This window comes from Pteropus medius, unplaced genomic scaffold (genome assembly GCF_902729225.1).
Source record: "Pteropus medius unplaced genomic scaffold, Ma_sr-lr_union100, whole genome shotgun sequence".
Taxonomy (NCBI): domain Eukaryota; kingdom Metazoa; phylum Chordata; class Mammalia; order Chiroptera; family Pteropodidae; genus Pteropus; species Pteropus medius.
In genome coordinates, this window is record NW_024346771.1 from 4,782,992 (window position 1) to 4,799,682 (window position 16,691).

A 16,691-nucleotide genomic window follows, 5' to 3' on the forward strand; every position below is an offset into this window, starting at 1 on the left:
ATTTTAAAATTATGAAGCAAATATTAAATTTGGTGGCATGATTTTATATTTGATAATTTAATTATTTAATATTCAACAAATTAAAAATCTTATGGAAGAATTTTTTTTTTTATCGTGAGATAAATAGGGAGACTTATGAAGTTGTGAGTGTTGAGAAAACAATTTGGAAAGATCATATGAAAGATTAACTTCAGACCTTGTATAAGGCAAGTTCACATGTCATTCTGGAACCAAAGTATAATGCCCATGGATAAATACCACCGAAGAATTCTGTTTATTGTTCATCTATTTTGTGTCAGTATTTGAGTTGGAGAATGGGGGAGGAAAAAAAGGGGAGATCTGTAATAATTATTATTTTATTTATTTATTATTTCAAAAAGTATTTATTAGGGATGTGCTTAGCTTCTACATGTTCACATAAGAAAGTTTCATTTTGTCTCAATGAAATGTGATGAGTCTTCCAATAATAAGTGTGAATTTCTATGCAGCACAGAGGAAAGCATCTATTTGTGGGTATTGGTGAAGATCTTATTCTAGAGGGCTCTCGGAAGATGAGGTGCATAGGAAGAGTTGAAGTTAAACTGCAGACCACTAAATGTAAAGAAACAGAGGCATGAAAATCCAAGAACATTTAGGTCATTAAAATCATCTTGTTCTGCGGAGCAGAGACTGTTTTGTGAGAACCAGCAGAACTGAGGCTGGAAATCAGCATGAGGCCTTGTGGTCATGTTCCTATCACTCATGTTTATGAGTGATAGGGAGCCATCTAACCTTTTCTAAATAGGGAATAATGAAACAAATTACTGTTTTGGAAACAGAATCCAGTCAGCTGGATGGAGGAAGTTCTCAAAGGAACAGAGACCAGAGACAGAGAGACCAATTAAGCTGCTAAACAAAAACAGAGACTAATGAGTTAGAGGCAGCGTGGATGAAATGGAGGGGAGAAATTAAGAATGAAAATGGTATAATATGGTGAGATTTGGTTATGAGGAGGTGGGAAGAGGAGAGAAGTGATAGTAACTTTGAAGTTTCATAGCTTTGTATAAGCACTTGTAAATCATCCAATGATGTCCTTTTGGCAGACAGGAATAGCCAAACCAATTATGGGTTTTCTTCTTCCCATGGATTTCAGGAATCCTATACTGAAGCCAGTTTTCCTTTCACTTGGTAATCCCATTTGGGCTAATAAGCTTCAAAGCTACTATTTACTTTATGGTATGTCTTTGGCTATGAAGGGAAATTTTATTTATTGAACAGAAAGTTATTCTCTTAAAGTACAGTCATTATTGATGTACATATGAGGAAGGACCTTTTTCCTTTTGACAGCATACCCTGAAATAAAAAGTTTCATGCAGAACTAGAAAAATATTCACATGTGAAGACATTGAGAAAGGATATTGATTGTTTTACTGAATATTCTGGTTCAAATAAACTAATACATGCAGATAGTCTCAAATATAATCACCTTCTCTATCTTTAGAGTGTCGTGACAGTAAAAGATTCATGACCATTCAGATAGCAATTATTTGAATAATCAAGATATTAAAAAAAAAGGAAAAAAACAAATTATTTTGACACTTGGAAACATGTTTTTAAATATCTTAAATCAGGAAATAGGAACTAGGTGCTTGAGTTGTTAATTGCTCCCATTTGGGGAAGTCAGAAGGTCTTTCTGAGTATTTGTCATTTGTCTCTGTCAAGAAATTGATTTCTTTTTCAACCTGAAGTGAAAGAACTCTGAAGAGACATTGTCAAGATCTGGATGTTTTGAAAACAGATAATCATGGTTTTAGGAGTGCTTTAACACACATTCGTTGATCATGTTTCTTACTCAGAGCCAGGGCACAGATTTTGAACAATAAATCTAAATGTTGAATTAAAAAAATATATGCTTGCAAAGTTCTTGAAATCCAATTAAATTGCTAACTCCTCAATTATGCTTCCCCTAGCAAAAAAGATTCTCATTTCCTGAATTCAATGATATTTTCTTTATTTATTTGTCAGGTGCTTTATTTAGAAACACAAAGCAAAGTTACATATTTGTCTATTTTTTAATGGTTTCCAGGTCTAGGTCACTTTGCTCTAGGTAAGTGTAGAATCAATCAATAAAAAGTGGATCTTCCCAATGTCAGTCATTATAAGAAGAAATTATACTTTGAAGGAAGATAAATTAGCCATGGTTAGAAGGATTCCATTCAGATGGACCTGTGCATAACCTACAACTAGGCCCAAATGGCTGTATTGTCCCTGTTGCCATCATGCTAGCACTGGATGCCCAATGTCAGAGGCTGCCTAATGTCATTTGCCTGGGGCATTTTGTCAGTTAGTGGTTTAGTGGTTTCCTGTGGTGAATTATCTCCAATGGGCATTAACATATAATACAAAGATCTTCATACTTTGCTCATTTCCACGTGTTTGCACCTCATACCTCTTTGTCCCCAGTCTTCTATCCTTTCTCCATTCAGGCCTTTGGCTGTTTGAATAGTTCATTGGCCACTGCTCATGAATTCACATATGTTTAAGTCTCAGGCTATTTCTCTTTCCACACACAGTAAATGACCAGTTACACTGCTTGAAGCTCTGCTCATTGGAAGAGTTTTCTTTCCCACTTTATTTTAAAGTCCCTCTGAGTGCAATGAAATTATAGCTTATTTTACCTTGCACCCACATATCTAATCAAGCCATCTATAAACCAAACTGGGACATTTTTTTTTCTTCTTTGTAATTTGGTCATAAAGGCTCTCTCATGGGGCCAAATGTGTGGGCTAAAGGTGGTCAGTGTTGGGTCAACAGTGGTTAATGACATGGGCTTCTTGACTGCTTGCTCATGCAGCTCGTTCACACTCTCTTTTCTTCTCATACAACTAATATACTATACTCATCTTACATTATGTGGTATACTAGGCGTGCATCATGTGTATGTGCATTTTAGGACTCATTCTGTATAGAACCCAGCTCATGCTTAGTCTCAGATTCATGATCACTTGGTGTTCTATGGCTAGATGTTCTGTCTACCAGGGTCCAGTAGCACAAGAAGAATATTCTTCAAAAAGTATGTGAGTTTCCTCTGATGATAATATGGCATTTCTTCAGAACACTTAAATCATGATTCTTCCATTGGGATGTGACAAAACATCTATGCGGCATCATTCTCCACCAGTGTTACCTGAGATATTATAGTTACCCGTGTCTTAAAGTTCAAGTGGCAGGGCTGCTTGCACTATAGTCTGGATTGCTACAGAACCCTTTCCTGTTCTGGGCCACTCTCAAATCTGGCAGCCTTTTATGTGACTTGCTTCTTGGCCAAAGCTCTTTTCTCACATGTGGAAAATGCCATCTTCAGATTCTGGAGATATTTATTGTTGTGGACTAAATGCTTGTGCCCCTTTAAAATTTTTGCGTTGAAATCTTAACTTCCATTATGATGATATTTGGAGATCAGCCTTGGGAGGTTATGAGAGTTAGCTAAGGTCATGAAGATGGGGCCCTCATGATTCTCTTATAAGAAGAGAGCTTGCTCTTTCTCTCTCTTCCCTTGCATTCACACAGCAAGAAAACAGCCATCTACAACCCAAGGGGAGGACCCTCAGCAGAAACTAATCACATTTGCCTCCTGATCTCAGACTTCCAGGCTCTAAAACTGTAAGAAACAAATTTCTGTTGTTTAAGCCATTCAGTCTTTGTGTTTTTGTTAGGACAGCCTGAGCAGAATAGATCAGTTATTATGATTATTTCTTCATGGTGGTAGGTGAGAGATGCAGTCATTTGTCTTTTACGTTGGATGAGATGTCCTAGTATATGAACCTCTAAAATTTACTGATATGAAAGGCCCTTCAATCTACATAAAATTTGTCTTCTATACTGAGAAGTGCACATATTATACTAAGGTTTCTGATGTGCTACCCATTTCTTGTTCATTCTTATCGGTTATCATGATGCCATTGATGTGACATTGAGTGGAATGTAAAGATGATCTGGATCTCTTTGGATTACATTATAACAGAAGTTGGAGTATTTAATATAGTCCTATGATGAAACTTGAAATGTTCTCTGATGGTCATTTATTGTGATAAAAACTGTTTCTGAACCATTTTTGATAAGAATAGAAAAGAGTGTATTCATCAAATTAATGGCCATATATATGTATCTAAAACCATGCTAGTGTGTTTTTGCAAATATGAACATTTGGCATTGTGGCTGCAATTGGAGTTTTTACTTGGTTGAGACTGTAGTTTAGTTTGTAGTTTGTAGTGATAGTTTAATGTCTTCCTTCTGGATCTGTCTGATTTGTATAGAGACCAAACTGAGATCAAATGGTGTTTTTTGGCACCAACAATCTTATAAGCTTTGGAGAGCATTAAGGTGCTACTACTTTATGCTGTTACTCCACTTATTTCCATCTCCTATGCCCTCATGGAATATTACTTTAAAGTATCTTCTAGATGGTACATCTCTATGTCCATCACATAAGTCTTGCACTAGTAATCAATATATTCGCTTTTATCTTTTTCCAATTCATTATCTACCCCTCAGCCAAAATGAAGCTTTTTAAAATTGTTTTTTTTTTTATTATTGTGGTAAAATATATATAGTAAAACTTACCACTTTATCCAAATTTGAGTGGTAGTTTTGTGGCACTATATACTTTCACATTGCTCCGTAACCATCACCATTATCAATCTACAGAGTCCCTTCATCATCCCAAACCAAAATTCTTATCATTAAATATTAATTCTCAATTTTCTCATTATCTAGACCCTGGCAAGAAACATTATACTTTCTGTTTCTATGAATTTGACTACTCTGGATACCTCATACAAGTAGAATTATACAGTATTTGTGGTTTTGTTTGTCTAGCTTGATTCACCTTTTTGTTTCTTTTTTTACATATAAGATCGCATAATCGCAATCAGATATTTTAAAATATTTTCTTACCAATTTGAATAATTTTTATTTCCTTTTGTTGCCTGATTGATCTGGCTAGGATTTTTAAGCATTCTTGTTTGGTTCCTGATCTTAGAGGAAAAGCTTTTAAAGTCTTTCACTATTGAGGACAATGTTTGGTGTGTTTTTTTCACAGATGTCTTTTATTATGTTGAGGTAGTTTCCTTCTATTCCTAGTTTCTTGAATATTTTTTATCATGAAATACTATTGAATTTTGTCAAATGCTTTTTCTACATCAATTGAGATCATGGTTTTTTCTCTTTCATTCTATTAATACAGTATAAAATTGATTTTCATATGTTGAACCATCTTGTATTCCAGAAATAAATCTCATTTAGTCACAGAATATGGTCCTTTTAATGTGTTGCGGAATTTGGCTTGGTAGTATTTTCTTGAGGATATTTGCATCAATATTCATCAGGGATACGGTCTATATTTTTCTTTTATATGTAGTATCTTTGGCTTTGATGTCAGGGTAATTCTAGATTCACAGAATGAGTTTGGAAATACTTTCCTCCTTAAAGTTTTTGGAAGAGTTTTAGAAACATTAATGTTAATTCTTATTTAAATATTTGGCAGAATTCACCAGTCAAGCCATCTGGTCCTAGGTTTTTGTTTATTGGGAGGATTTTGATTACTGATTCGATGTCATTACTAGTTATATGTATGTTCAGATGTTCTATTTCTTCATGATTCAGCATTGGAAGGTTTTGTATTTCTAGGAATTTGTCCATTTCATCTAGTTAGTCATTTGATTAATGTATAACTGTTTATAGTATTCTCTTATAATCCTTTTTATTTCTGTAAAAATGGTTCATTTCTGATTTTAATTATTTAGTCTCTTTTTTAACCAATTTAGTTAATATTTTGTTATGTGATAATATTTTTTCACACTCTACCCTTAGTTTTGTTTATTTTTTCTATTATTTTCTATTTCTATTTCAATTATCTCTGCTGTAATATTTATTTATATTTTTATCCTTCTGCTAATTTTGCATTTAGTTTTTTTTTCTAGTTCTATAAAGTGTGAAATTAGATGATTGAGTTGAAACTTAACATCTTTGCACTGCTTTCACTGAATTTTATGTTTAGTTATACTGTGTTGTTATTTTGATTTGTCTCTAGATATTTTCTCATTTTCTCCTTGATTACTTCTTTGACCCACTGGTTGTTTAAAAGTACGGTGTTTAATTCATATTCATAATTCCACATATCCTTGAATTTTACAGTTTTCCTTCTGCTATTTCTACTTTCATTTCATTGTGATAAGAAAAAAAATTATTTTGTATAATTTTAAACTTTTAAAATTCCTTAACACTTGTTTTGTGACCTAACATATGATCTATTCTGGAGAATGATCTATGGTCACTTGAGAAACATATCTATTCTACTATTGTTTGGTGAGTGTTCTGTTTGTGTCTCTTAGGTTTAATTGACTTATAGCATTGTTCACGTCTTCTGTTTCCTAGTTGATCTCTCTCTTTTTTATCCATTATTGAAAGTAAAGTATTGAAGTCTGGCTTTGGCAGACTGACTACTATTATTGTAGAGCTGTGTACTTCTCCCTTCGATTCTGTCAAAATTTGCTTCTAATGATGATTTTAGAAATCTGATGTTTGATACAAAGTACCTATAATCATTATACCTTCATGGTAAATTTCACCTTTATTATTCTACAATGTCATTCTTTGTCTAGGAACAGTTTTTTACTTATATCTATTTTGTCTGATATTATTAAAGCTACTTTTGCTTTCTTTTGGTTAATATTTACATGGAACATCTTTTCTCATTTTTTTTTTTTTATTTTTCAACCTATATATGACCTTAGATATAAAATGAATCACTTGTACACAGACTATGATAGGATCCTGGGTTTTATTGTTGTTTTGTTTATTTGTTTTAATCCATTCAGCTATTCTATGGCTTTTCATTGAGGAGTTTGATCCATTTACTTTTAAATTAATTGCTGATATGAAAGGACATATGATTGTCATTTTATTAATTGTTTTCCATGTATCTTGTAGCTTTTTTGTCTCTCATTTTCTTTCCTTTGTGTTTAGTTGATATTTTTATGGCAACATTTTTTATTCCTTTCTCATTTTCGTTTGTGTTTATTCTATAATTATTTTCTTTGAGGTGACCATGGTGATTACATACAACATCCTATAGTTGCAACAATCTATTTTAAACTGATAACAATTTACTTTAACCACCTATAAAAACTTTAATTCTTTATAATCTCATCCTTATTTTGTTATTAATGTTACATATTGCATTTTTAGACATTAAATGTCTATTGACTTAGATTTATTTTTTTATCTGTCCATGCATTTGCTTGCACCAGAGAAGTTTACATTTACATATGGCTTTTAGTTACAATCTTGGGACCTTCCACTGTAAAGAATCTTTTTAGTATTTATAGGAGGGAAGTCTTGTGGTAATGAATATCCTATGCTTTTGTTTTTTTGAGAATGTCTTAACTTTTTCTCTTATTTTTGAAGGATAGTTCACCAGATATAGTATTCTTGCTCGACAATACAGAAAGTCCTCTGTAACAGGGGTGCCCAACCTTTTTGGCACCGGGGACTCCTATGAAAATCTAATGCCCGATGATCTGAGGTGGAGCTAAGGTGGTGATGCTAGCGCTGGGGAGAGGCTGCAAATACAGAAGAAGCTTCATTCACTCACCTGCTGTTCACCTCTTGCTGTGTGGCCTGGTTCGCAACAAGCCTCAGACTGGTAGTGGTCTGCAGCTCGGGGGTTGGAGACCTCTGCTCTATAATGATGACTTCTTTAAGGATGTTTTGATGTAATTTTGATAAGGAAAGAACAATTTGATTCTCAGCTGGGGACACTGTTGTATGGAGTATGCATCCTCTCCTACATCTACATAGATTTTCTCTAGTTTCTCACACGTCCCAAAGATGTGCGTATTAGTTTAGTTGGCATGTCTAAATTGTTCAGAATAAATAAGTGTGTGTGTGTATGTGTATATGCATGTATGTGTGCGTAGTGTAATGGAATATCATCTCTTTTGCCTTGAGATGCTGAGATAGGCTTTAGCTACCCATTAATTCCATTCTCAACTGGAATTAACAGGTTGAAAATTTTTATTAATCTTTTTTTAAATGTATGTATAGCTTACTTTTATTTCAGTATTTTATATTAGAATGGTTTGGGTCATTGTTTAGAAGTTTAGTGATGTTTTTGTTGCCAGAAATATGTTGTCAGAAATAAGAACTTAACTCTCATTTATATCAATTAGCATATGATAAAATTGGTTTTACTACACATTGTTTTACTCAAAGGCATAGCTTCTAAGAACCTATTAATTTACTCTATTATTTTCCAACACTTTAATTATATCCCACTGTCTTCTGACATGTATTTCTCAGTTTCAGCTGAAAAATACACTGATATCTTGACGATTGCTTTTAAGTGTCAAGTCATGTTTTTCTTGCTACTTTAAAAATTCTCTTTCTTTGACTTTTGGAAATTTAATAATAATGTGCATGGATGTGGGTTTCTTTAGGTTTACCTAAATTGAAGTTTTTGAGCTTCTTGGATTTGTATATCTATGTATTTCCTCAAATTTTGGAAGTTTTCAGCCATTATTTCTTCAAATAAGCTCTCTGTCCCTTTCTTTCTTCTCATCTGAAACTCCCATAATGCACATATTGGTCTATTTAATGGGTCCCATGATTTCTTAGGCTCTGTTTATGTTTCATTATTCTTTTTTTAATTTTTGCTTCTTAGACTTGATAATTTCAAATAATTTGTCTTCAAACTTGTTTATTCTTTATTCTGCCTGTTAAATTATGTTGTTGAACTATTCTGTTAAAATTTTTAATTCAGTGTTTTGTATTTGTTTTACCTCCAAATTATTGTGTTTTCTTTATAATTTCTATTTCTTTGTTATATTGTTATTTTTGTTCATATGTCCTCTTTCCTGATTTCCTTTACTGTTTGTCTGTGGTTTCCTTGACTTTTGAGCATATTGGAGACAGTTGTTTTAAAATCTTTATCTGCTATTCTGATGCATGTATTTCTTCAGAGATGGTTTCTGGGTATTTATTTTGTTTCTTTGAACGGGACATAATTTTCTTTACTTTCTTTGCCTTGCCAAATTTGTTGAAAACTGGTTATTTAAAAAATCAGCTACTTCTTTTAATCTTTACAGACTGGCATGAATGACTTTTACTAATAAGTGAGATCCTGAGTCTTAGGATCAGCTTTGGTGGAAGCTTAATGTAGTCTCACATCTTTTCTGTGTTCTGTGTTTTCTGTGCATGTATCCTGTCTAGGCCTGTGTGTGTGCTCGCTTTTTGTGTGTGTGTGGGGGGGGACAGGTTGGGAGGTGACTATTTTAAATGTCTCAAATTTTCAAAGTATCTCACTTCAGCTTCTTGGGAGCCTTAAGTGTTGTATTATATTTTTTTGCTCATAGTATCTTGCTTCCTTTTGTCCATAGGTCTGTAACTTCCTTGCAATTTTCACACGCCATGATACACATTACTGTCTTCCATAGTCTCCATAGCCTAAAATCCAAACTATGCCATTGTTCTCTGTCTGACCTACAAGTTAGATGAGACAGAAAACAGCCCCTCAGGCAACTCACAGAGACATTGCAGACAAATTCCACTCAGATCCTTTTATTCTGATATAAGAAATGTAGAATTAAGCCTTCTGACTATGCCGTGCTGTCCCAGAAAGGAGGTGGGGCAAGGTGATTATAATCACCAGAAACTTTCTACCATTTTTAACTTGACATTTTTGTGATCATATATTTGCTTGATTTATATAGATATTTGGTTATTTTAGTCTGTCTATAATTTATTTAATGTACTGTGAAAAAACAAGAGCCTGGGGTTTGCTAGTCTACCATTCCAGTACTGTAAAGAGTGAAGATTTTAAAACAAATTATATCACTTAACTACTTTGATAAAAATCTTTAGTTTCCTATTTCCCTTAAAATACTACCAAAATTTTTTTCTTAGAAACTACTATTTCTTACATGATCTGATACTGCCTAGAGTTTTTAACTCCTAATACATAATCATCCACCTTTAACACAGCTTTTAGTCACATGGGTCTTCTTTCTGCTTTATAAACCAACTCAGATCTTCCATCATAGAGGTTGCATTTGTCTTTTTCTCTACCAAGTACACTTTCCCCAGGATGCTGAAGAATTATCTCTTCCTAATATTTTTGTTCTTAACTAAAATGATATATCTTCAGAAGATCTTCCTGACCACCATAATTAAGTCAACTGGCACTTTTTTTTTTTCCTTCAGCTAACTTGTCTGTTTATCCAACTGTCTGTTTATATGTCTCTCTTACTAAAATATTAAGTGAACAGCAACATAACAAGAGCACTGAAGACTAGTTGTGGCTTCCTTTAAACCTGAGAGTTTAACATAACAGCAGACGGACAGATATCTAATTTAATTAGATGGGATTTGAAGTTGATATACTCTGGAATAGAAATTTCAGGGAGTTTTTTTAATCATATTTTCTGAAGCTAGGTATAAAATTCATACAGATTTTTTGAGTACAGATCAATTTTTTATTTAAAATTAATTTATAATTTAATTTTTAAATGAAATATACCTGATGTACATCTGCTAGCTAAAATTATTGAATGCTATATGTATTTTCTTCCATATATTTTGGATGCTTTTTTTATATAGTTACTTATTTTTAAAGAAAATAATTACAGGTATAGTTAGAGCCTCATTCCTTATGTTTTACAACTCTCTTCTTCTCCAGACTTAATGGTTATTATAACATTGTTTTTCTTTCAGCCACAACAGAAAGGCCAGACTTAAAGAATTTCCTCATCCCTTAACTCTGATCCCACATATATTCTACAAATCAATGCTTCTCAATCTTTAATGTGTATATATATATATGACCTCTTGACATTTGGCCTTCTCCTTCTTCAAAGCTAGCAACAGAGAATCTTTCATGTTAGACTATGCTTTTGCTTCAGATTTTTCTCCTGCTAGAAAAGGTAGCCCGTATTAAGGACTTACCTAACTGTGTTTGGTCCACTAGAGGATAATCTCTCTATCTTAAATCAATTTATCTGAGATCTTAATCAATATGCAAAAATCCCTTTACAACAGCCCCTAGATTAGCATTCAGTTGAATAACTGGGAAAAGATCTGTGTACACCAGGGACCAGGAATTTGGAGAACTATCTTAGAATTCTGCTTAATAAACCTTCTAAATTAAAAGAAGGTTTTCACTTACAATGGGAATCAACACTGCCTCTGAAATTTCTCCATGCTGAAACTCAGCGGACTATACAGCAAGATCATGAAGTGCTTATATTTAGTCTTTTATTCACCAAATACAATTTTTCCACATTATGTTTGCTAAGTACAATTTTATTCACGAGAGACAATATGCTATTGAGTAAGACAATTGATTTCTAGAACATTAGAGAGTTTTGTCTTTAGTGAATAGCAGGAGTAGAAGATTAGAAGTTCTCATGGAATACATATTTTAATAAGGCAAAGAAAAAATAATTGAATATATATATTTCTTGTTATAACACTTATTAATTTAAATTATAGCTATAACATATACACATATATATCACATATTTAAATATAATTTAAATTAAAGGTAAGTACTATGAACAGAAAGTAAGATACAGAAAAGAATGATATAATTTAGAGTGGGGAGTGTATTAGGTAACCTATTCAGAGAAGAACTTCTGATGAGGTGATATTGACACAAATTGCTGAACAAAATGAGAGAGTAGACAAGTTATGAATGCAAAAATCCAAGTCTGTAACAATCTTAGCCTTTTTAAAGACAGCAAAGAGGCTTATGCAGAAGTGACTAAATGACTAAATGAATAAGAGGTGGGTAGTGAGCAATGAGGAAGGAGAGGAGAGCTAAAGCCAGATTTGGTAGAAACCTGAAACTCAGTGTGATTGACAACATCAGCATCACTTGGAAGCTTGTAAGAAATACAGAATTTCTGGCTTCTTTTTAGGCCTGCTGAGTCATAATTTACACTTTAACAAGATTCTCAAGTGATTCATTTGCATGTAATGTTTCAAAAACACTGACTACAGGTAAAGAGCATTGTAAGATATCTTAGTTTTTATTATTATTGATGAAAAGTTTAGGAAAGGCACTGATATGATTTGACTTAAGTTTTTAAAAGCTACTCTGGCTTGTGGAGAATAAAGCTTAGGAAAGGGTTACAATATTTAGTAGGCTACTGTTATGGTACATATTAGAGATGGTGATAGTTTCATGGTGCTTTCACTCTCCACCTGTAAAATAAGAATCAGTATATTACTGACTGGAGTGACAGATGGATTATGTGATACAGAATCAATGCATTCTATTCTTAAAATTAAATTATGGCCATTTTTCTGCAATTCTCAGATGAAAGTTAATTTAGTGAAATTTATTATTTACATTTAAAAACTTTGGCACATGCTTTTCTGTGTTAGTTTTAATGTAGAGAAAGACAGCTAGTATTTATACAATCAAGAAGATAATTAAAAGTGATAGAGCAACTTTAATATGTCTTTAACAAAGATCTTTATGAAATCTTTAAATAGTGAAAAAATAATACCTATAAATGTAAGTAATAGATCAAAATAGATAGGGAGGAAAAGATCTAATTGGACATTTTGACAATAAAAAATTTTATTGAAATTTGAAAATAGATGGGATACACTCTTGGCTGGGCAGAAAGAACAAATTGAGGAAGTGGACAATGATAGTGAACATTTACCTAGAATACATCACAGATGATAAAAACATGCAAACTATGAAAGAACAATTAAGGGGTATGGGGTATCTATTTATACAAACCAATATACACTTGATATAAGTTCCAGAAGGAAAGGATAAAAAAGCAAGAGTGGAGAAGCAGTATTCAAAATGATAGTGACTGAGAATTTTCTAGAATTGAAAGACAAGTATATGCATATGAAAAATATACTCTGAACATTAAACAGAATTTTAAAAATTCTCTCACTTAGAAACATCATAGAAAAACTAAAGAACATTAAGAATAAAAGCATATTTTTTAACAATGGGAAAAATCCTATATAAACAAAAAGTGTGTTGGAAGCATTCCTCCAGTCTACAATGTTGCAGCAGTACCAGTTGTCGCATATTAAGACACTTTCTAAACAGTTTGTAAACTACTCTAGACTGAGCCTCAGATTATCCTTACAACTGCCCTTTCTGACCTATCAACTCCTCCATCACAACATGTTGGGTTTCTCTAAGATCCAGGACTTGAAAGAGCTGCTTCTGGCACAGCAGCATGAGGTCAAATGTTGTGACTGCTGAGCATTCTGATTTGTCGTTGCCTGAGATAAACTGCATTAAAATATTAAAAAATCATTTCAAAATGGGTAAAAACTATAACTATCAATAGAGATGCCTAATCATAGCTCAAGAAAAATAAAGATATTTTCAAGCATTCACAAATGAAGAGAATTTTTCAGTAAATTCTAAAACTTACTGAAAATGCTACCAAAGATAAGTATTCCTTTGGATATATAAGTGAATCTAAGGCAAAAAAATAGAATACAATAAATAAAGATGAGCATCAATGTGGTAAAATTTACTTAAAAATGATAAAAAAACAATAAAAATAAATACAGTTACTTAATGGAATAAAAACTTTGAACTATAATTCTGGGCAAAAATTACAGAGAAGTTTTTATGGGAGGAAAGCAAAGAGATTAAAATAGTATTTAAAATCTGCTGTTTGCTATCTCAGTTGGTAGAAAAATCAAGATGTTTAATAAAATTAGACCCTATTAGAAAAAGTTAGAGACACATAAATATGTTAAATATATGGTAACTATCATAAAAAGAAACCTGAACAAAAGATATGCATGGGCATTTCACAGAAGAATAAATGGTAAATATAGATAAAACTGTAAATTTTCTCTAATAAACTAGGTAATGCAAACTAAGACCACAATGAGAGACATTTTTAGACCCATTAAAAGTGCAGAATCTAAGAATCCTGACAAATGGGAATTTTTATATTTATATAACTTATTTTTACAAAACATGAAAAAATAACATGTTACTGAGCTCGTGATGTAAAGAAACTCATACAGTGTTTCATCAAAGTCTTCCAAGTTGAACATAAATATCTCACGCATCACCAGTTCCTCTCCTAAGGAAACTTACTCGAACATGCACCAGGATAAATGTATATGAATGTTTGTATCACCATTGTTCATAACAGCAAAAAATGGGACATAACTTGAATGTCCATCAATAATAGAATGGATAATTTGTGTATACTAATGTAACAGAGCACTAAACAGAAGTAAAAATAAATAAAATACATTTTGTGAGTAAGCATGGGTCACTCTTAGAAATATAACAAGAAACAGAAGATTGCATACCAAATTATAACATTTTTATGAAAACAAAAATAAACAAAACAAAGTGATATATGCTTTGGGATACATAGGAAATATACAGCATGATTTGAGATAGCGAAAAAAGGGGGGGAGGGGATGGGAAACAATAATACATTTCTAGCAGTTGAGAAATAGTTAAACACACTATGTTATATGTGTATGATGTGGTAACATAGAGCAGTAAAAATAGGTAAAATATGTCAATATGTGTAAACACAAGTTGCTAAAATACGATTTTGAATGAATAAATCATGCTATACAACATAATGCACTGCATGATTCCATTTATGTAAGCTAGAATCACAAGCTTTTTAGTTTATCGACATACGTGTATAAGCAGTAAAAACAGAAAGTGTACTAACCATATACCTACATTCATAATGGTAGCTGTATCTGGGGCGAGAAGTATGATTTGAAATAGGGGATCAAGGCATTTCGATTGTGGATACATGTGTGTTTTTGTATTCTCGAATATTTTAGTATACAAAAAAATATGAATTTAACAGAATGAAGAGCATACATGTGAAAGTCTGAAGGATCTATTTCTAGCTATGCCTCTGTGCTAAGTACTTGAGACCATCCATTCACCACAGCAGCCTTAAAGGTCCACATTTCTAAAAACAAATTATAAGACAATTTATTAAGGTACTTTTGGGCTCTCGCAGCCTATAGTGGGCATATAACTTATAATTTCACTCTGTTTTAGTGACTGTGCCACTGGCTGAGATGTTCTAGTAAGTTGTCCATTAGCCCAGAAAATCTCTAAGAAAGAGATTTCGGTTTAACATGCCCAAATGATTCTGTGCCTATCAATGACCTTGGGTAACCCTATGCACAGGTTTTCATTCATTGGGTTATTGCTGATGTTTATATGACATAGAGTAAAGGAAATAAACACATGTCATCTAAAAGAGGAGGCTTTATTTTGCATAGTTTCTCTTGAGGGAACAATGGAATGACAAAAGAGTAAAAACAAAAGCAATAACAAAAACAAACGCAAAACAAAAACAAAAACAAAACAAAACTGTCACAGCTGTGAGCAGAGTGAGCACTTACTGGTCTTGGTTCAAATCTTTTACACATGAGGAACTCTGAGACTGCCAAATGGAATTTCAGATGTGGATAGGCCTGAATTCAAATTTTCTGCACTACATAGCTTATGGATCTGTAACTCGGGTACATTACTTCTTTGAGATTCAGCATCCTACCTCTTTGAATTACCGAAAGGAAGAAATACAGTGAGAGAATGCAGATAGAACATCTAATATACCTCCTGGCATATAAAACATCATCAATAAATGATAGCTAGTATTATTTTAGCTATACTTCCACTTAAATTACTAGCATCATTTTATTAGTAATAATAACAACTAATTTTTAATGTTTTATACATGCATTCATAAGCATTAACTCACAATATATTCATAATATAGGTAAATATATAGTATTCTTGAAACAAAACCAGGTCACTGCTCTATTTTACCAACAGTAAGAGGTTTCTAGAGATGTAACACTGTATAAATCATGTACATAATTCCTGAATATTTTGCATAAAGGACCTCACTCAGATCAATCAGCTTTAGAATGTTCATGGTTCATAGCTCTTACAATATGTGCAAAGTAATCAGAAAATTCATATTTTTTCCACTAACAACATAAATTTGAAATCATTGTGTAAATGTAATATGCTTTTTTCAGAAACCATTAAACCTTAAAAATTAACGATAACAATACTGTATCTTTTAATAGGATTATAAACTTTCCAAAGTATTTTTAGACATATTCTTTCACCAGATAATGGGGATCCAAACCAACATCTCATAAAAGAAAGATAACCGCGTGAAGGGTGTTCTCTTTTTATACAAACAACTTATAAAAGATATGTTTATGAGTTTCCTTCTTTAGCAGTACTCTATGATCTTTATAATTTGTAGAAAAGCAGGGCACTATCTGGAAAGCACTTATTGTGGGGTTGGCCAAACTTGAGTCTCTATGACCTTAGGCAAACTATTAGCTTCCTTAAGGTATAGTTTCCCATCTGTTAAAAGATGGCTAATAATATTTATTCCTCAGATGTTAGAAAGATTAAATTACCTCTCTATAGAATCATGTCTAGTATATTACATAAATATTAAATAAATGGTGAATTCCTCTTCTTTTATTTTAATCTCTCATCTTAGCAGACTGGGGTTCTAAAATTTAGAGATTTTGGGGAGAAGTTACCTGTGAACTCTAGAAGCAGCCTAGAATGAGGCAAAGGGGTCCTAAGTAAGACATTATGGCAGGTCTCACTTTCAGCAGTGGAATAAGTTAGTCTC